The sequence below is a fragment of the Rhinatrema bivittatum genome, chromosome 15 (genome assembly GCF_901001135.1).
Source record: "Rhinatrema bivittatum chromosome 15, aRhiBiv1.1, whole genome shotgun sequence".
Lineage (NCBI taxonomy): Eukaryota > Metazoa > Chordata > Amphibia > Gymnophiona > Rhinatrematidae > Rhinatrema > Rhinatrema bivittatum.
In genome coordinates, this window is record NC_042629.1 from 59,454,996 (window position 1) to 59,477,990 (window position 22,995).

Here is a 22,995-nt window from a genome sequence, read left to right on the forward strand (position 1 = left end):
CCTCAGTCACTGACTCTCTGTGTGACCCTGGGGGAGTCACTTTATCCCCCTGTGCCTCAGTCACTGACTCTCTGTGTGACCCTGGGGGAGTCACTTTATCCCCCTGTGCCTCAGTCACTGACTCTCTGTGTGACCCTGGGGGAGTCACTTTACCTCCCTGTACCTCAGTCACTGACTCTCTGTGTGACCCTGGGGGAGTCACTTTATCTCCCTGTACCTCAGTCACTGACTTTTTTCCCCTTTCTCCTCTTTCTCTCTCCTTGTTTTCTTGTGTGCTCTCTTTTTATTACTACTACTACCATTTATGCAGTACTACAAGGTGTACCCAGCACTGTATTCTTCATCCCCTTCCTCCTGCACTCTACTTCTGCAGCCTCTTCTACAGGTGTTCTCTCCTTCTTTCCTATTTCCAGCTCTATTCCTCTCTCATACTCTTTACCCTACCCCTCCAGAAATATTTTACCCTGCCCCCCCTTCTTTTGTTCCGTCTCCTCCCCCCCCCCCCCCCGATCTACAACTGATACAGATGAGACGTTCACTTGCTCTGCACAAGGTGACTCCTCCTGCTGCATTTCTTTCCTTCCGAGTCTCCGATCCGCCTGCTCCTCTCCGCCTCTCGGTCTCGCTTGCAGGCCCCCTCCTCCTGTTGGTTCCCTGAAGAATAATTACATTAAACGGTTGCCGGCAGGTCGGCATAAGGAACTGCGTTTTGAAGGTGCCTCTTCTATGATGTTCCTCCATGGGAGTGCATCCAGAAACACCTGCAGGAACTTATGAACCCTTCGCTCGTTGTACCAGGGAAGGTCCTTGGGGCCACTGCGGATGCTTCCCGGAAGGGAAGGCCCTGGGACGGCCACAGGTCCTGAGATGGGTCTTGCCCTCGCCCCCAGCCCTGCCCTTTTCCCCCGTAATCGAGTCTTAAACATAGAAACATGGAAATGACGGCAGAAAAGGACCAAACGGTCTATCCTCTGGGGATAGGGAAATACCTGCAGTACCTGAATGTCATCCACTTTGAAGCGCTGAAAAAAGTGCGAAAAGCAGAATATCAATCTAAATAAATATCCAGTCTGCCCAGCAAGGTTATGGTAGCAACTGCTGCGCCATACAAGTCACCCCCAACCGTCAAGTCAGGGCCCTTGTTAGTTGCTGTCTGAGTTCAGTTCCCCGTTACCTCTTGCCGCTGAATCAGAGAGCAATGTTGGAGTTGCATCCAAAGTATTAGGCTCAGGGGCGGACTGGCCTATCGGGGCTTTGGGCTTGCCCCGGTGTGGGCCGGTCAGCGCAAACACGTAGTTGCTGTTGGCTACAGCGGCCGCATGCCTGCGGAGTCTCTGTGCCCAATACCCCACCCCATCCCCGCACCGGCTCTTGCCCTTGCTCGAGGCTGCCTTTTTCATTTTCTGCAGGGAGGCAGCATGGGCCTGCTCCCTGCGCTCCTCCCCCATGCGGCACTGCGGCTGCGGGAACCTTGCAGCTGCTTCCTCTGTCTTTCATGCCGTCGCATGACCTGTACAAGGGGATTATCACTTCATTTTTCTTACTGGTTATTCCTCTCTCTATGCAGCCCAGCATTCTTCTGGCTTTAGCTATTGCCTTGTCACATTGCTTCGCCATCTTCAGATCACTAGACATTATCATTTTAAGGTTCCTCTCTTGCTCCGTGCACTAACCCCCCATCACATACAGCTCTTTTGGATTACCACACCCCAGATGCATGACTCTGCACTTCTTGGCACTGAATCCCAGCTGCCATATCTTTGACCACCGTTCAAGCTTCCTTAAATCACGTCTCATTCTCTCTATTCCTTCCAGCATGTCCACTCTGTTGCAGATCTTAGTATCATTCACAAAAAGACAAACTTTACCTTCTATCCCTTCCACAATGTCGCTCTCAAAGATATTAAACAGAACCGGTCTCAACACCGATCCTTGCAGCACTCCACTTAACACCAATCTCTCTTCAGAGTAGGTTCCATTTACCATCTCATGCTGTCTTCTATCCATCAACCAGTTTGTAATCCATACCACCACCTTGGCGCTCACTTCAAAGTTTCTCATTTTATTCACAAGCCTCCTATGCGAGACCGTATCAAAAGCTTTGCTGAAATGCAAGTAGATGACACTGAGCGCTCTTCCTCAATCCAATTCCTTAGTTACCCAATCAAAAATGTCAATTAGTTTTTTCTGCAAACAAAGAAGCAGCACACCTCTCCAATATTGTCAACAACCAAAACGAGAGAGGGAAAAGGATCAATTGTCCAATTCACAGCTTTAACTGAGTCATAGGCAAATGACAATATCATAAAGATCTTTGCTTTGAAGTTTCAATCCGCGGCCTCTCGCCTCTCAATGGGCCGCAAGCCTTAATCAGCTTACAAAGCAGCATGTAATATTTAATCATTTATCGTCATTTGCTCATATCAGTATTCAACCTAGTTAGAATATCTTAATTTCACCATAGTTTTATTTCCAAACTTCCCTAAAAAAGGTTATAAATGTAAACCAAAAACTATACTTCCCACCAACATTTAAAATTGAAAATTTCCAAAATTCAAAACTTATTAGAGAAAGAAATACTTAGCCGATGCCTCGTAGGATATCACATTAAAGCATTCCCGACATGAATCATGTTTCGATTGCCGAGAGCAACCTTCTTCAGGGGATACCACTCAATAGTGTTTTACATGAAGCGGCCAACTTTCTTCAATCTCTTCTAAGGACAAACACAACAAATTAAAAATGAAAATTGAAAATTGAAGAGTGCACTCATATTCAGTTATACAAACCCACAGACAACCAATTTAACCTAAACCGAGAATAATCTACACCTAAATTATATCACAGAGAGAAGGACTTACCCGGACAAACTATGTCTCAGCTAATGTTTTCAAAAATGGCGCCACGGCGTCTCTAGCTAGCTCTTGATGCCACATCCTTTTAAATCTTACAAACAACTTATACGTCACCGGAAACCACAATGACAAGCCAATGAAAGAACTACAAATCCCATAATCAAAAGGAAAATCACTACTTCCTGAGAACTACAAATTCCGAAATCAAAGGATAAACACCACTTCCTAAAAAACATCTCTTACATTCCCCATTTTCATCAAAACAGAACATGTCTTTGCTGTCAAGTCAAATTAAAACACAAACCAATCAATTTCTCTGTTCAATCCCTTAGGGGCCACAGTGTCGAAATAATAAATCCATTTCTGCTCTCTTCGTAGAAGGTAATTGTCAAAATCTCCCCCTCTACTACTAGGTATCAGCTGTTCAATAACCGCAAATCGTAAAGAGTCAAACAAGTGTCCATTTTCTAAACAGTGTTGCACTACAGGCGCTTCTACACGTTGTCTCGCAATAGCGCTTTTATGTTCAATCATACGAGTTTTTAAATTGCGTTTGGTTTTGCCAATGTATAATAAAGGACATTGGCACCACAACCCATAGACTACTCCTTTCGACTGACAATCCGTGCGTGATTTAAATTTGAATTTGCCTTTTGCAAAAAAAGGAAGAAACTCTCCTGAAAACGATTGGTTACAAACACTACACTTGTTACAAGGAAAATGACCCTTAAGTTCTCCACTGTCAACTGCAGTTCTTAAAAATTCATCGGAAATGTCAGAACAAACCATCAAGTCTCTTAAATTTTTATTGCGCTTAAATGCAAAGCGAGGAATTTGCTGCAACTCTGCATGTAAACTTAACACATGCCAATATTTCTTGATGATATTCTGAACAAGGTATATCTGCGATGAATATGGAAGTACACAAGTGATGTTTTCAGATACTGACCGATCTTGTGATTGCAAAAATAATAAATCACGATTTACCCACCTAGCACGTTTGTAAGCCTTTTTGATAATTGTTTGGGGATAACCTCTCTGTTGGAAATTAAACATCAATTGCTTAGCTTGTAGTTTATAATCTGACAAATCAGAACATAATCTTCTAAGACGCAAAAATTGGCCATAAGGCAAATTTGATTTTAAATGATATGGATGGCAACTTTCGAATCGGAGTAGAGTGTTTTTGTCTGTGGATTTGCGGTATAAAGAAAAAGTAAAACCAGTAGCGTGTAAGGAAATGGAAATGTCCAAATAAGCAATACAGGATTTGTCAAACGTATAAGTAAATTTGATATTTCTATCACAAAGGTTTAACCATCCCATAAATAATTCAAACATATCCTCATCACCCTCCCATACTACCAGTATATCATCGATATATCGTCGCCAAAATTTTACCTGGCCAGCAAAAGGGTTTACTGGTAGAAATCTCTTCTCAAAATCCCCCATATATAGGTTAGCGATGTCTGGAGCCATTGCAGCTCCCATAGCGACCCCTCTGCATTGTAAAAAATACTCATCACCAAATTTAAAGAAATTATTCTTCAAAGAGATGTCAGCTAACGCTGAAATAAATGATGATGGAGTCCTTGAGATTACTTCATTCAATTTGGATCTCACTATACCCGATGCCTCCTTCTGCGGGATGCTGGTATAAAGAGACACCACATCTATCGTGGCTAATGCCAACCCTGAATTCGGAAATAAATGGCGTGTATGCATGTCCAATTGTGTCATCAAGTCCGATGAATCTCGAACATATGAGGGCACCTGTTTCACCAAAGGTGCAAGAAACTTGTCCACAAAAATCGATAAGGGTTCGAGCAATGAGCCCCTAGATGAAACAATCGGTCTGCCCGGGGGTTTTACAAGTTGTTTATGAATTTTAGGCAATAGATATAGTACCGGCATCTTCGGAAAATCCACTGTCAAAAATCTTTGCTCTTTCAAGGTTATCCAACATTTGCGAGCACCCAATTCTATAAGAGAATCAATCTCCAATTTGATTGCAGCTGTAGGATCTGCAGGTAATTTTAAATAATATTCAGAATCTCCCAACTGGCGAGTAGCCTCCTCACAGTAATCTGTAACATTCATAACCACTGTGGCACCGCCTTTGTCGGCAGATTTAATCAAAATGGAATCATTATTTCTATGACTCAGTTAAAGCTGTGAATTGGACAATTGATCCTTTTCCCTCTCTCGTTTTGGTTGTTGACAATTAGTTTTTTCTGACAGGACCTTTCTCCTGGTGAATCCATACTGCCTCGGGTCCAGCAACTCACCCGATTGTAAATAGTTCACTATACTTTTCTTTATCAGAGTCTCCATTAATTTTCCCACCATCAAGGTGAGGCTGACCGGCCTGTAGTTTCCAGCCTTCTCTCTGCTCCTGCTCCTGTGAAGCGGGATCACCACCGCTCTTCTCCAATCTTGCGGCATCACTCCCATTTCCAGAGATCTATTGAACAGGTCACACAGTGGACCCACCAGCACGTCTCTGAGCTCCCTCAGTATCCTGGGATGTAACTTATCCAGCCCCATGGCCTTGTCCACTTTAATTTTACTTAACACATCCTATACATTCTTTTCTGTAAACTACTGAGTTTCATCTGCTCCATCCACATCTACGGTCTTGTCAACCAGCAACCGTCCTTCTCCAGGGTCTTCTTTAGAGAACACCAAACTGAACCATTTGTTTGATATTTCTGCCATTTCTTCATCTCTCTCCACACTTTGATCCTTTTCACCTTTCAATTTCATTATACCACTTCAGACTTTTCTCCTTTCTCTGATGTATCTGAAAAATGTTTTGTCACCTCGCTTTACCTCTTGAGAATGTCTTGAGAATGGCTAGAGTCAAGTGAGGACCCTGAAGCCAGCAGGAACAAGGCCAGAAAATCCATGGAAATGTGTGAACCCTGCAATCAACTATTCTAGTTAAGCAGAATCTTGTTATTTGCAGTTTCTCTGTTCAGAACTTTGTCCCAAAAGCTCTGAATAAGGCCTATGAAAGCAGAAATGGTGGCCCAAAAAATGGGATTATCAAGTCAATTTCACAAAGTCGCTTTTACTTTGTATTGTTTGTTCCACCCTGGCACTTATCTGGATGGACTATTATTTATTTTAAAGGCCTAAAGTAACTAGGTCTCTTTTATTGTGCTCCTTTGTAGCCCTAGAGTTTTATCCTGAGTAAATATTTTGTTACCTCAATTCTCTTGTGGTGCTGCCTTAACATAACATTATCCTGTTTCCCTTCAATGACTCTATTGCTTTTGTTTTGTTTCAGGAAGTTTGCCCAGGCGTGAAAGTCATTTGAATTTTCCTAAGGCAAGTGTACTGTCTTCTGAGAGAAGTCTGGTCTGCTGCACGTGGTAAGCAGGACCCTTGCTGGGATCCTGGGAAGCAGTGATAGTACTGCGGGTCCCATCAGGATTGAGGGGTGCAGATGAAAACATTTGCTGCCAAGGACCTGACGAGAACCCAGAAGCCGGGGCATCCCTGAGATCAGGGTACACAGCAAGAGAGCCAGCACTGGGACGCTGGTACCACCAGGTTTGCCGTGGGAATTGTTTACCTTTCCAAAAGGCGCAGAAGAACAAACACTTGAGTGAAAGGTGCCCGATTTCAAATTTGTGCAAACAGAATTATTTGCAGGCGTTCATCCTGAACCATTGTCTTTTCTTTTTCGCCCAGTCACTGAACCTGATCCCATACGTTTTAAGACTCTATTACAGAAACAAAAGGGTATTATTATTATTATTATTATTAAAAATATTTATGTTTCGCCTATAGTAAGAAAGTTATGCTAGGTGAATTGCAACATCTCAAAACTACAGTATCATAAAATAATAATAATGCAAAACAATACATTTCATAAAATCAGATTTAAAACCTGCCATTACAAACATTAGGTGGAAAAGTCCCTACAGAACAAAACACGTTTTATCTTCTTCTTAAAGGCTTAAAAATCTTTCAAACACCTTATTTCCTCTGACATAGTCTTCCATAACGAGGCACCAACAACTGACAAGAGCTCGCTTCCGAGCTGCCTGCAAGCGAAGAACTCCATAATTTGGTACATCAAGCGATTATAATCTGCAGAACGCAGTGCTCGTGTGGGGATGTATGCACTAAATGGCCTTGAAAGATTCTTTGGGGCATCTTCTTGGTTTACATTTTTTTTTTTATTATTGAGAATCAGGAAAATAACCAGTTATCAATATAAATCCTTGCCAGCATCTTACAGCGCAGTCAATCGAAATTAAAAAAAAAAAAAAAAAAGGGTGCGTCCAAGAAGGGTGAAGAAACCTGACTGATGGATGTCTTTCTCTATTACACCCTACCATGCAGTAATCAGCACAGGGAGAGGTTAAGGAGCAGGAATAGGGGAAGGAGGTGACCAGGAAACCGAATTAGATCAGGGTGTGTGACTCCAGGGAATGCGCTGCCACCCAGTTAAGGCGTGCTGCTGCATGTAATTAATAGCCAAACTCCCTTCCTGCACGCTGGGTAAGTGAAAGGTGACAGCGGCAAATCAGGGGCTGATGCGGTGCAATTATACATTACTGCCCTTAAGCAGTCAAGCTCACTTTGAATGAATAAATGCTTAAGCAACATATCAGAGAGCACGCAGCTTGTCCTGCAATGAGAGATGATGTAACTGTTACCCAGGGCTTGTCTGTAACATCCAGGTGAAACACAGGCAGGAAGCAGCTCATTGCCAGCACAATAGGACTACATTTTCAAGGATTTTTTCAATTTCATTAACTTCTCCCAGCCTGGGATGTCAGTTCCCTCAGGCATTACAAATATAGTCCTCTGAGCCAATCAGATTGCTGCTTTGAAAAGCCAGCATTTTGGAACATAACATTATATAATAAAACAGGAATTTCATATGAGAACGTAAAGACTGTGGATTCACTTTCAACAAATGAAAAAAGCACTTCAGACATAAAGGCCCAAAGATTTTAAGCCAAAGTGACATCCCATCGGCACCAGGACCCAGGCAGGAGTGGCTGGGCATTGCTTACATTTGGAGGAGGAAAAAAAGGTCAATTTGGCTCTGTAATTACAGAGGAGGGAATTCAGGAATCAATGTTGTAAGTCATTGGGACTGAATTGATTTATGGGGGACTTTTATCAAGCTTTTAATAGATACCTTTGTGCTGGCCATGATTGTTAGGGGTGTGCATCGGTTAAACAAAAAAATGGTTTTGCTCCTTGTTTCATAGCAATGCCTAATTTTTTCATTTTGCTTTTGTTTCATTTTTTGGCATGCTAGTTTTCAAAGACAGTAAGCCCCAAGTAAGATGCCCCCTTCCCATGCTCCCAAGGCCCACTCACACAAGTCCCTTCATAAAGTCAATATAATGTTATTCTTCACCCTCTCACCAATAAATATCCATGAAGTCCTGCCTCTCTTGAAAGCCTGACCCCCCCCAACCCTCCCCCACAGCACCCCATCCACCATCTGAACCATCCCTTTAACATAAACTCAAAGCTTTGAGTTCCCCCACCACACACACATACACACACACATTAGGGCAAGTGTGATCCTCAGTGGTCCCTGCGTGAACTTCTATCATTTAGAATGGCGTCAACTTGCATCAGGTCACTGAAGAGATAGCTCACAAGCTCAGTTACACTGAATATAAGAACCATACTGGATCAGTCTGAGAGTCCATCATGCCCAGTATCCTGTTTCCAACAGTGGCCAATCCAGATTGCAAGTACCGAGGCCATTTTCAGTAGCATGGCGGCGGCAGCAGCAGCACAGCACTGAATAGCAGCTGAGCGGAGATTCCTGCCTCCTCTGCAAGCAAGCAGCCTTGAGCTGGCAGGCATGGTGCAGCTACTGCAGCCCTTCCTCATATCCATGTCTGGTAAATTATTCTATATCCCTCTTAGATTGGATCTTACACGCATTGGGTATGCTTCCAATAATTATTAGTGATTGCATTATAGCTGATGTACACTAATGACTACGTACAGAAATGGACAAGTGGCTGTGCTTTGCAGGAGAGCAAATGCTTTTGCTGAGGTAGTGTGAGTTGTGGTGTGACCTGAAATGGTTAAACACTCTTTATGCCTGCAAAAGGCCAAACTGAGTACAGGTGCATCACTTAGTACTCACCTTTAGAACTCCTGGTTTCTTGCTTTGCTAATTAAATTATCACTTCTGGCATCACTCTCGATAACCATCTCAGCTTTCAAAAACACATCAACAACATGACCAAAGACTGTTTTTATAAATTGCAGGTACTAAAGAAACTAAGACCTTTACTACACCATAAAGACTTCCGAACAGTCCTCCAAGCCACCCTTTTCACGAAGATCGACTACTGCCACTCTCTTCTCTTAGGCCTCCCAGCAACCTCAATCAAATCTCTCCAAATGCTGCAAAATGCGGCAGCGAGAATTCTAAGTCACGCAGATCAGACCACATCACTCCGATCCTCAAAGACCTCCATTGGTTCCCGATCCCATCCAGAATCCTCCATAACAGCCTTACAATTATTCACAAAACCTTGCACAACCAAAACATTCACTGGCTTAACGACACCCTCCAATACCACACCTTCAATAGACCCTCCAGAACTGCTTACAAAAGATCCTTAGCCACTCCCGCTCACAATCTCTCCCAACTCATATCCACTAGGGATGTGAATCGGGCTTCGGACAATTGAAAATATCGTTGATATTTTCAAAATAGTCAGAAATTGGGGGCTCCCCCGAAATGATAGGAAAACCCCACGATATTGATCGTGGGGGTTCTCTTATCATTTTGGGTGAGGGCGGGAAAAACGGCACACAAAAATAACCCCTAAACCCACCCGACCCTTTAAAACTAATCCCTTTGCTTCCCCCACCCTCCCGACCCCCCCAAAAACATTTTACAGGTACCTGGTGGTCCAGTGGGGGTCCCGGGAGCGATCTCCCGCTCCGTCGGCTGCCACTAATAAAAATGGCGCCGATGGCCTTTGCCCTTACCATGTGATAGGGTACCTGTGCCAATGGCACGGACCCTTTAAAACTAATCCCTTTGCACTGGATGGCCCGCACCATTTGCACTGGCCCGCGCCTTTGCACTGGATGGCCCGCGCCATTTTTAAAAATGGTGCAGGCCATCCAGTGCTCCTACCATGTGACAGGGGCCAGCCAATGGCACAGATACCCTGTCACATGGTAAGGGCAAAGGGCCATCGGCGCCATTTTGATTAGTAGCAGCTGACGGCCCGAGAGCGGGAGATCGCTCCCGGGACCCCCACTGGACTACCAGGTACCTGTAAAATGTTTTTTTGGGGGGGTCGGGAGGGTGGGGGAAGCAAAGGGATTAGTTTTAAAGGGTCAGGGTGGGTTTTTTGTTTATCGGCTCGGACGCAGCTGATAAACAAAACCGTGATCGGGCCCGATGAAAAAAACCCCACATGTGAATTGGAACCGGACTCCGAACCGATTCCGGTTCCGATTCACATCTCTAATAGCCACCAAAAAACGTGCACTATCCTTAGCAGGACCAACATTATGGAACTCTATGCCATCTGAACTCCGCCAGGAACACTGCGCTGCCACCTTCAAAAATAAGCTAAAGACTTGGCTGTTTGAACAAGCCTACACTTGAATTATCTCCCTCCGCCAGGTCACATTTCCCTTCTAATCTCCTCCTCCCCCCAAAATCTACAAGCAATTGTAATATAGTTCTTGTTTCTCTCTCTTGAAAAATCCTCTCCTAGGTCACTTGACCCTTTGTTTTCTCCTACTCTCCCAAGTTCATCTATATTCCTGCTGCATGTAACTTTATCTTTCCCTATCAGTTCAAATATTACTCCCCTGTTACCTGTTAACCGATGTGATATGTCTATGAACGTCGGTATATAAAAGTTTTAAATAAATAAATAAATAAATTGGTTGTTTGCACCGGTGGCTCCATGTTTATAAAGGTGGCCTTGGATAAGTGCAGTAATGAATCCACGAATGCTGATAAATTAGCGATTGGGTGCAGAAAAATAAATGGTCCTGTGTGCTATGTCATGCAGTAACTCGGAAGCTGATGTTCCAAAGGCCCAGGGGCCTAACTTAAGGAGTTATATTCCTAGTTCTGTCAGACTTCAAATATTTTTCCTATCTCAGCATCTAAATTTATGCATGAAAATAATGGGCTGGATCGGGGAATGGAGTTAGCATTGATTTCCAGTACCAGTCGCCTAACTTAGGTGGCCACAGTTAGGTGACTGAAAGGCCTAAAGTTAGTGACCTCTGTTTTAGGGACCTAAAGGTCAGCACCTCTTTTCAGCTGAACTTAAGGAATCTTCTTTTTTTTCTTTTTAATATTGGCCTGTAAAGGGTTAATGATGGGTCAGTTACTTAGCTTGTCCTGGAAACTGCTTTATCAGTTGGAGGTTGAATGGGAGGGGGGGGGGGGGGGGGGGAGAGGAGGGGTAGTTTCTGCCCTTGTTTTGCTAAGCAAATAAGAGTGATATAATCAACAATGTGTGTTATGGCCCTAGCCCCTGTTTCTGTCTATCCAAGAGTAAATAAACTCCAATTCAATTAGTCCACCCCCATCTAGACCCTTATTCCTGTCTGTCCAGGAGTAAATAACACCTACTTTTTTTGTCCAAAGCAAATAAGATATGACCCAATACACTTGGTCAGAAGCAGGGACCATTGTCTGAGTAAGATCTCAGTCTGAGGTTTCAGCAAACTAGACATACTCTAGTAAACAATGGAAGATCTATCTGCTCTTGTTCCAGGAAACAAGTTCTCCTCCTAATGTACACTCTTAGGAAACCTGTTTCCTTGTTGGTCAAAGGAAATGGGACATGCTTTAAATAATATGATTATGGGTCTTTTTACTGTATAAAGTCAAAGGGTTTTGCAGTGCTATGCTGGCACTCAGACACACAGCTGAGCTGGAAATTGACATTACCCTGTATGGTTTAGGCCTTGTAACAAAGTCCCTGGTGGTCTTAAGAAGAATAAGTATAGAGTCTTACTTATGAGTCTGCATAGTTAGGGAAAATTCCTTTCCTTGGGAAAGGCAAGCACATGTCTTGGATCGACAGGAAGTACCTGGAAGAAGAACTAGAAGGCTGGGAGAACAAGAGAGATGTGGAACAACAATGGACCAAACTAAAAGGAGCAATTACCAAGGCAACTAATCTATATGTTAGAAAAGTAAAGAAAAGCAAAAGAAAAATGAAACCTATCTGGTTCTCAAAGGAGGTGGCTGACAAAATAAAAGCTAAAAGCATTCAAGAAATATAAAGTATCCCAAAGGGAGGAGCACAAAGAATATCTGGTGGAACTGAGGGAGACGAAGAAAGTAATCAAGATGGCAAAAAGTCAAGCAGAAGAAAGGATTGCCAAAGAGGTAAAGCGAGGTGACAAAACATTTTTCAGATACATCAGAGAAAGGAGAAAAGTTCAAAGTGGTATAGTGAAATTGAAAGGTGAAAAGGATCAATGTGTGGAAAGAGACGAAGAAATGTTGAACAAATACTTCAGTTTGGTGTTCACTAAAGAGGACCCTGGAGAAGGACCGTCGCTAGTTAACAAGAAACTGGAGGGGAGTGGAGTAGATGTAACTCCATTTACAGTAGAGAATGTATAGGAAGAGCTGGGGAAACTGAAAGTGGACAAAGCCATGGGGCCTGATGAGGTTCATCCAAGGATACTGAGGGAGCTCAGAGATGTGTTGGCGGGTCCACTGTGTGACCTGTTCAATAGATCCCTAGAAACGGGAGTGGTGCCGAGTGATTGGAGAAGAGCGGTGGTGGTCCCGCTTCACAAGAGTAGGAGCAGAGAGGAAGCTGGAAACTACAGGCCGGTTAGCCTCACCTCGGTGGTGGGAAAAGTAATGGAGTCGCTGCTGAAAGAAAGAATAGTGAACTATCTACAGTCGGAAGAATTGATGGACCAGAGGCAGTATGGATTCATCAGAGGAAGGTCCTGTCAGTTAAATCTGATTGACTTTTTTGACTGGGTGACTAGGGAATTGGATCGAGAAAGAGCGCTCGATGTCATCTACTTGGATTTCAGCAAAGCTTTGATACGGTACCGCACAGGAGGCTTATGAATAAAATTAGAAGCTTAGGAGCGAGTGCAGAGGTGGTGGCCTGGATTGCAAACTGGTTGATGGACAGAAGACAATGTGTGATGGTAAGTGGAACTTACTCTGAAGAGAGAGCGGTGTTAAGCAGAGTGCCGCAAGGATCGGTGTTGGGACCTGTCCTGTTCAATATCTTTGTGAGCGACATTGCGGATGGGATAGAAGGTAAGGTTTGTCTTTTTTGTGGATGACACTAAGATCTGCAACAGAGTGGACACGCTGGAAGGAGTGGAGAGAATGAGACGGGATTTAAGGAAACTGGAAGAGTGGTCGAAGATATGGCAGCTGAGATTCAATGCCAAGAAGTGCAGAATCATGCATATGGGCTGTGGAAATCCAAAAGAACTGTATTCGATGAGGGGTGAAGGGCTGATGTGCACATTGCAGGAAAGAGACCTTGGGGTGATAGTGTCTAACGATCTGAAGTCGGTGAAACAATGTGACAAGGCGATAGCTAAAGCCAGAAGAATTCTGCGGTGCATAGAGAGAGGAATATCAAGTAAGAAAAGGTAAGTGATTATCCCCTTGTACAGGTCCTTGGTGAGGCCTCACCTGGAGTACTGTACTCAGTTCTGGAGACCGTATCTCTGAAGGGACAGGATGGATACGGTCCAGAGAAGGGCAACCAAAAAGGTGGATGGTCTTCATCGAATGACTTATGAGGAGAGATTGAAGAATCTAAATATGTACACCCTGGAGGAAAGGAGGAGCAGGGGTGATATGATACAGACTTTCAGATCCTTGAAAGGTTTTATTGATCCAAAGTCAACGACAAACCTTTTCCACTGGAAAAAAATCAGCAGAACCAGGGGTCACGATTTAAAACTCCAGGGATGAAGACTCAGAACCAATGTCAAGAAGTATTTCTTCACGGAGAGGGTGGTGGATGCCTGGAATGCCCTTCCGGAGGAAGTGGTGAAGACCAAAACTGTGAAGGATTTCAAAGGGGCATGGGATAAACACTGTGGATCCATAAAGTCTAGAAGATGTGAATGAAGAGAAGAGGAATGGGGGTGGCTTGCGGGAATGACGGCTACTACCTGGTGATTAATACCCTTATTCAATAGACATACACACGATTAATGTGACTCCAACACTGTTCTATGCTTCAACAGCAAGAGGAAATGTGGAAAAAAGGATTTGCAGTCACAAAAAAGCAGGGGAGTAGCTTGCTTGTTGCGGCGGTTACTACCCCAAACCAGATAAGCTTGATACTTCACTTTCAATGCATATCCAGCATAACACTCTGCTTCAACGGCACGGGGGAATGAAGAAAGAGGATTTGCATTCAGACAACAACCAACAAGGACTGAATTGCATAGTCTGAGTATTTATTTATTTATTTGTGTGGTTTTCTATACCGAAGTTTGGAACAAGCCTTCACTCCGGTTTACAGATATAACAATTTGTACATTGAAGGTCATAACAATTAATATTGTGAATTAACAGATACATTTAGTTAACAATTAACTTTGCTAATGGTAACATGGTAACAAATAAGCACGGGTATAGCTTGTTTGTTACGGCAGTTACTATCCCGAATCAGTTAAGCCTGATACCTCACTTGGAATACATATCCAGCGAAGCTCACTGCTTCAACGGCAGGGGGATTAAGAAAAGATGATTTATATTCAGACAACCACCAACAAGGACTGAATTTCACAGGCTGGGTAAACAAATAAGCGTGGGAGTAGCTTGCTTATTGCGGCAGTTACTACCCCTAACCAATTAAGCTTGATGCTTCACTTACATGCAGCTCCCAGCACTGCTCTCTACATCAATGGCGGGGGTGGAAGGTAACTAGAACCAAAGAGATACTAATAAGGGCCAAGAGTAACAGATAAGTATGAGAAAAAAATAAGTGTGAAAGCTTGCTGGGCAGACTGGATGGGCTGTTTGGTCTTCTTCTGCCGTCATTTCTATGTTTCTATAAGGAAACTCCAGCATGGCCATGTCAGAGTGCCCCTCCACCTTCAACTGGCTGCAACAAAAGGTTTGGAGGGGAAACCATCTCCTTCCTTGCCCCAGCCACCCAAGGTACCATTTAGTAGTGAGATAAGGAACTTGGGGTTACAGTGTTAGAACTCGTAGTCCACAGCCAAAAGACTTACTGGCATTCCACTCTGTCTTTGCAGCAAAACGCCACCATTACGCACACACAGCGGGGACCCGGTAATGGACGCATGTATGGCCAAGTACATGCATAATATATGTGCCGAGGTAGGAAAATGCAGGAGTCACTCTTGGATGATCTCATTGGAGCGAGTTGCTTCTCCCTACATTGTCTGCTGCAGTTCTGTGTTCGGGTATGTCTTCCCTGCCAGGTCCTGGTCCTCTCTGTTGTGGTTTAACCCTGTCTCACGCTGTCTCCCTTGGCTTGACTTCCTGATTTGACCTTGGCTTGTTCTCTGAACCTTTTGATTGCCTCCTGGATCTGACCCTTTACTTTGCACCTGACCTATGCCTGTCTGCTGCCTTCCCCAACCACTGATCTGTTTACTGGATCTCTCTGTCTGCCTCCTGCCCCTACCGTCACCTGGACCTGGACTCTCTCCCTCTTGCTATTACCAGAAGGATCCTCCTAAGACCTGCTGGCTGTCAGAACTCAAGGGCTCAACCTGCAGAGAAGACTGTTGTATAGATGAAGCTCCGGCTAGTCTCACTCAGGATACATCCGCCAGCTGTCTGTGTTTGCCATATTGTCCGGCTGCACCAACCACAGCCTAAATGTCACATGTGGCAGCTCACAGGACGGCCCCATGAGCTGCATTTCTTACCCCTGACGCTGTCACAGGTCCGCTGTGGCATGGACGCTGCTCACTCCAGCTGCTCCATGAAAGTGACAGAGAAGCTGCCAGACCACTGCCACTGCTGGCTTCCTCTGAGTGTGCGTGCGTTCACCAACACATGTTCTATGGGTCCCACAGTAGGAAACTGGAACTGCGCATCCTGATGACATCAATACATCGGAGCTATTTCAGCCAGGCCCTGCAGTGCTTCCTTGCCTAAGCAACAGGTCTCCTGGTGCCTGAGTGTCCCAGCGCGCGTAGCTTACACATCTTATTCTGTCCTTGTCTCACTCCTTTGCCTTGTCCTCACCTCCTCTGTCCTTTTCTTGTCCTGCTCCTTGCCTTTGCCTTGTCCATACTTTGTATAGTCTGACTTTTCTTCCGTCTCCCTGTTCCCCTTTGGCTTGACTCCTCCGGTTCTGACTCTGGCTTGGATTTCTTCTCTGCTGTCTGCCACCTGCCCCAACCTCTGCCTGGTCCTGGACTCTCTCTCCTCCTGCATAGCCTTAGGGACCCACCTAAGATCTGCCGGCTGCCAGAACCCAAGAGCTCAACCTGCGGGGGAGGCGGCTGCTCTTCACCTTTTGACTCCACCCTGCATCCAACCTCTCCATTTGTGTCTTATTTACATTCTTATTCTCACCTTTCCATTTTTCATTTCTACCCTTTACACCCTTCCTGCACCTTCATATATTTTCCCATCTTCCTATCTCCCCCTTTACCTCTTTACGTTTTTCCTTGCTTTATTTTTTCTCACCTTTATCTTTCCTTACCTTCCTTTTTTCCATTACCTACCTTTTAGTATTCTTTCCTTAGTACCTTCTCTCCCCCTTATTAATTATCGTGTTACATTGTATAATGCAGATTCCTGTTCGCCTCATTTACTAATTACTTTAGACGCTCCCCTCTCCCTTTCTATCCCCCCATTAAGTTATTCTCTCTATTTTACATTGTTTATTGCAGTTACTGTTTGCCTCAGTTGTTAATTTACTCTTCCCTTTTATTTCCAGCCTCTCCTCCTATGCATATTGCATATCCTCTTTTTCACCATCTGCCCCCCCCCCTTCCCCTCCCCTGTTTTATTGTATTTCATTTAGTTCTTTGTAAACCGATATGATGTACCCACGAGTATCGGTATAAAAAAGCTGTTAAATAAATAAAATAAATAAAGTTCCAGTCAGTCCCATGCAAGGGCTTTTCCACCAGTTGTCGGTGTGAGCCTAGAGGGCGTGCCCCCTTGGCGGTGCCAATCACACCACAGCACCAAGGGTCCACCTTTTCCAGCCAGCGTCCACTTCCCTAACACATAGCTGACCCTCATGGATTTGCAATCTGGAAACTTGACAGACTCCTTTCTATGCTGCAGAAACTGAAATCTAAACCAGATTTTTCAATGTCTTGGTCTGGTTCCATCTTTGTATGTTAGTTTATTGAGACTTGTACTCTCTGTTAATTCCTAGCAGAATCACAGCACCATCTAGTGTCTCATATGTATTATCCTCATTGAACGTATAAGTATGGAAGTTGTGGAAAATTTTGATGCTCCAGAAATGGAACTGAAGTGGTTTTAAAAACAACAAATGTCACTCAAGGCACACAAACACCCACCCCCATCCCAAAATACTGTCAAACATTGAAACAGAAAATTCCTTCTGCTGGGAGACTCTGTTATCAAAGGCACTAACTTGAGGACACATTTTGAAGGACACACAATGGTTAAATATCTTTCAGGAGCCTCAGCTAGCAGAAATGGAAACCAGATTGTTAATGCAATTAAAGATGTTACATTTGCCGGTCACAGCGAGCTGCACTCACCCCCATCACCACAGGTCTGGGATGCTGCCAGCAACAATGCAGCTTTGCCGCCGCCATCCTGCTTCTCCTAGGCACACACTGCTACTAATAGGCCTCATGGAGGAAACAGTGACAGCCACGCCCAGTGATGACATCAACATGGCGCTCATAGCAGATGCCTCAGAAACGGGTCTCCTGCATCCTGTGCAGTGCATGTTCCCTCAGCATTCCAGCTTGTCCTACCCTGCCACTCCAGCCCGCCTTGCTTCATCTTGTCCAGCCTGTCTTGCCTTACCTCTCCAGCTTTCCCTGCCTCATTAGTTCTCCTTGTCTTGATCCTGCTTCTCCTTGGACTGACTTCCTTGATCTGACCATAGCCTGGACTTGCCTGAACCCAGAACTCGTTGCTTGCTTCCTGCCCTGACCTAGCCTGGCCCCCAGATCCTCTGTCTTTCCTTTCCCTAAGGGACTAAGAACATAACAACATAGGAACATAAGAAGTTGCCATACTGGGTCAGACCAAGGGTCCATCAAGCCCAGCATCCTGTTTCCAACATTGGCTATCCAGGTTACAAGTACCTGGCAAGTACCCAAAATATTAAGGAGATCCCATGTTACTAATGCCAGTAATAGTCCTGCCAGACCCTGGAAATCGTGCTCAACCTGCAGGGAAAGAGGCAGGTAAAGGTGAAGCTCCAGACCCAGTCCCATCCCAGGTCTACGCTCACCAGCTGTCCATGTGTGCCAGGGAGTTCACTCCCTAGACTGCGCCAACCACACACTAAGGGTCCACTTCCTTACAGAAGAAAATAAGGACTATAAAACTGATGTTATAATCCATTTGGAGATCAAAGATCTTGCTAGAAACAGCACCTGCAGTACAGAGTGATTTTGAGAATCTGGGGAAGCCGATAGGGCACATGGTGAAGGCCATATTTTCTTTAGAAATACCACCTGTTCCTGGAAAGGGAGAGGAAAGGCTACACTATATAGATTACTTTAATACATGGCTCCAAACTGGTGTCAAGAAAAAGGTTTTAGATATATTGCAGACTGGGGCCGTATATGGAGCAGTAAAAGATGTCCCACCTCTTTCTATGGCAGCAAAAAGAATCCTGAGAAATTCAGATCTGATGTCATCAGGGATGACATATGGGAATGGCAGAATGAAGTCGCCTCAAGAAACGCAGGAAGTGGGTGGAAAACATAAGAAAAGAAACCAGTTCGATAGTCCATTCCTCAGCAAAAAGGCAGAAAAGGAGCCCGAGAAGAAAAGCAAGCCAAGGAGGAACAGCTGGAAAGCTATGAGTACAAATGCTTGTAGTCTGGGCAAGAAAGCTCCAGATGTGAAGGCCCTGATCGTAGAGGGAAACTTGGATCTTGCTGCTATTACACAGATGTGATTCTGTGAATGTAATGAATGGGCTGTTCAGGAACGACAGAGACGGCAGGAAAGGGGAAGGACCGGCCCTTTATGTCAAAAGCAATATCCCAAGCAACTGAAATGCAGGGGGCATGGAGAAGGGAGGAAGCACTGTGGGCTATCTTAAAAAAAAAAAAAAGGCCAATGGCGACTTCCATTTACATTGGCCTAGTCACAGGCTTCCGACTCAGACAGAGGATCTGGAGAGAGATCCGGCTGAAGATTCCAAAAGGAGGAAAGGGAGGGAGAGGGCCTGCTGGCTGGAGATTTCAGTCTGCTGCAGGAGGACTGGAATTCGTTCTGCAGAATTTGGAAGCGGAAGGGATATCGCAGCTGCCCTTTCAAGGGGCTCGGCTCAGACAATGGTGATGGAAGACAGAAGGAGAGGGGCTACATGGGGCTTGGCGCTCACAGAGGGAGGCGGCGTCTCTCTAACGTCCAGGTAGGTGCCCGCCTGAGCGCCCCCCCCGATCATCGGACGGCACAGGCTTGATAGAATGGCCGAGGCGGAGAGAAGTCACGCAAAGCTCAGAGTCAAATGCTGACTTTGGTAAAATGGAGAATTACTGTGAAGAGGCGCTGGGAGGAGATGAGTGATGCCGAGCAAAGGAGGAGCCAAACTAAAAAGATGAGTCTGGAGGAAAAAGTAATTAAAAGTAAGGAGGAAAAAGAAAGTAGTCCTGCTTCTCCAAAGCGATGGCTAAAAAAATAAAGGCAAAAGGATGAGCATTCAAAAAGTACAAAGGATCTCAAACAGAGGAACACGGGGAAGGAGATCTGGTGAGGCGAAGAGAGACGCTGCAAGCCGAGGTGGAAGGAGGTAAAAGCTCAAATGGAAGAAAGGATTGCGAAGGAGGTAAAGCGAGGTGCTAAAACATTTCCCAGGTATGTCAGAGAAAGGCAGATGGAGGAGCAAGGTGTGGAGAGCAACAAGGAAAACGTGGAAATATTAAACAAATATTCAATCCAGCGAGGAGGAGGACGACCACTGCTGGTTGGCGAGAGTGCAGATGGGTGCGGGGTAAAGATCACCCGTTCACAGAAGCGAGTCTTCAGCTGGAAGTGGACAAGGCCAGGGGGCCAGAGGAGACACATCCCAGGACGCTGAGGGCGCTCTGAGAGGTGCCGGCAGGTCTGCTGAAGGATGCATTCAATTGATCCTTTGAGACGGAAGAGGCGCCACGAGTTTGGAGGAGGCTGGCTGTGATCCCGCTTTGCAAAAGTGGTCCAAGAGAGGAGTTGGAAAACTACAGACCGCTTAGACTTAGTATTATTCAATAAAATAATTAAAAACAGCATTTAATGAGGCATGAGAAAGCTACTTAATGGTTAAAAGCAGATGACATTAGGCAGAGTTTTACCTTTTTTCCTAAATTTCAAAATATCCTGTTCTTCCTTCAATTCTTGAGGCAAACTATTCCAAAGTCCTGGGGCAGAGGCTGCAAAAAGATCTATTTTGTAGTCTTTGGTGGCGAAAATCTTTTACCCCAGGGGTCTCAGCAGCCTTGCTGGATAGTACCAGGCCACCATCAACTTGCTGCACTGCGGGCCATGGAAAGCTGGGTTAGCACTGACAGGCTAAAACTCCTCAGAAACCAGGTTAATAGCAGCAGAGTATCCAGAAGTAAGGTGATGTGAAGAAAACACGGGGTCAGATGGAGCAAGCATCACATAATGATACCGTGGCCTGGGGATCAATACCAGCAAGTTGATGGTGGCCTGGTACTATCCAGCAAGGCTACCGAGACCTAGGCAATAGAATAGTTGGCCAGCAACCTCACTAGAAACATATATAGAAACATAGAAAGTTTCTTATGGTAGTATCTGCTGCGCCATGAAGGTTTCCCCACACCCTAAAAGTCAGGGTCCTCGTTGGTTGCTGTTTGAATCCAACTGCCCAATATGGCTTGCTGTTGAAGCAGAGAGCAATGTTGGAGTAGTAACTTTTTTAATTAACTTGGTGGAAAGGCATGGTGGTGGCAGTGGGATTTCTGAGTGTTGGATTCAGCATGGGGATCCTGCATGCTCTTCTCCCCAGGATAGTAGAGAACCAAAGAGGAAGATGCCGAGAAAGTGACCTGGAGAAGGCACAACAGCCTGTAAGTGGTCAAGCGTCTGCGGCTAGCAGCACTACCTCTGCTCGCTTCTTAAGTGTGTGCAAGATGAACGCACTCCAGGAGGATTTTCGTGCCTGGGTTTAGAATTATTTATTCAAGGGTCCAGCAGGTGGTGGAGAAGCATAGGTGGAGCTCGCTCACCGTAAAGGCAGAAATCCTCTGTCTCACACGTGCAGGTCCTGTCCCTGACTTCCAAATAAATGCAGAGGTACCCAGCTGGTGTGCTTCCCAAAGTGCTCAGAGGTGGGGGTTGTTTGTTTGTTTTACGGGAGATAATCGATTGTACAGGTTGCTCTTTCTCAGGAAGCTATGAGTTTAACAGTTCTCAGTGCCTGATTTGGGCAGTTAAACTATTGGCTCCAATATTCACCCTTCTCCTGGCCTCTGCTTTCATAAGACGGAAGAGTGGGCTGGTTACAAATTGCCTGTTGACCCATTTTGAATAATGTACTCAGCAATTGTATTTATGTAGCAACCTTCCACATTTAAGTTATGCTTATTGATTGAAACTTGATGTCAGCTTTTCATTCAACCTTAAGTGAAAATACTAGCCATGAATTTCTCTGCTTTTCAACTAATATTTATAAATTGTGTTTTTTTCAAAGTTTAATGATTACGGAATACTTATTTTGAGATTCTGCTCTGCTTTTCTTTTAGGGGGAGTGGAGAGGAAGAAAGAGAGCAGGTTGACAAACTGTCTACATATGAATAGTAAATTTTTTTTTTATTTGGATTGCAAATGAGTTTGTATATTCTGGTCTTTGTATACAATATATGGATATAATCTTTGAGCTTTTCCTCTTCTTGTGGCAGGTAAGCATCATTGTTAGCCTAGAAACAGATCCTACAAGTTTCTCTTAAAGAGCTTCCTTATTTTAACTCTCACACTTTCTATGAGTAGCATTCTGTTTTCTGCTTTGGATTTTCATTGTGTGGCAGAATATGACATGCTCGCCAAATCCCACAAATTAGGCATTGTATTAACAGTTAAAAAAAAAAAAAATAAGGAAGAATACTAAAATCATTGTAAAGTGACTGGTTCAGATTGAAAAACTACAGCTGAAAGGAAAATTTTCAGTCAAAATCATGCGAGCGTGTAATTCATGCCAAGAACCCAACCAAACACCAAGATGGGCATTAAAGAATACACAAAAGCATTATGAACTAGTAAGGATCAAAATGTGCATTTAGGAACACAAATCTACCTTTTTGGCTTCCCTGAGATGCCGCTGCTCTTTTATTTTTATTTTTTAAACTTCCACCCTCCTATGCTCTGTGCATCCACGGTCACATTAACCTTATCTGTTTGTGTGTGTATTCAGCAGGTTTCTTGGCGCCTTAGGCTAAGATCGCATGTCTTTCCAGGATGGTCTTATCCCAGCTTTGTTGGCACTTTACTTTTTGTCTGGGAATGAGAAACTTTGGATATTCATGCATCAGACCCTTTTTTTTTTTTTTTAAGCATTTCTGGGTGATGCACTCATTTATGAGTATTCATTGTGAAGACTTTGCAAAGACTCGCCCTCAAGGCATTACAATAAGATGATATTTACATTACCTATTATGCACAAAAGGCCAGGTTTTATCTAAAATATTTCCATTTCTTAATATTTTAATTTAAATATAAATGAGTATTCAGAGTTTGTTTGTGTGTGTCTGGGTGATTTGCTTTGTCGCTAAGGTGACAAGCAAAAGAAGGTACAAATCAATTCCGAACAATGTAGAATATGACCAAAGTACAAGGGAATCACTAATACTATGAACAGTTCTTAATTAAATACACTAGCTTAATTATAGTACATATTAGAGCAGTGGTTCTCAACCTTTTTCCCATCGTGACACACCTGACAGACCACGCTCACATGTGTGACACACATTACAATTCACGGCGAAAATAAAG

The 22,995-nt window shown here is 44.3% G+C and overlaps 1 long non-coding RNA gene across 1 annotated transcript in view; it reads left to right on the forward strand.

Annotated features, from left to right (window-relative positions):
* Nucleotides 1-21,806, forward strand: part of LOC115076625 — a 32,945-nt gene extending 11,139 nt beyond the window's left edge. The window contains exons 2-3 of the long non-coding RNA XR_003852817.1: nucleotides 6,148-6,475; nucleotides 21,753-21,806. This is a non-coding gene — a long non-coding RNA (uncharacterized LOC115076625). The remainder of the gene's footprint in view (nucleotides 1-6,147; nucleotides 6,476-21,752) is intronic.
* Nucleotides 21,807-22,995: the final 1,189 nt, after the last annotated feature.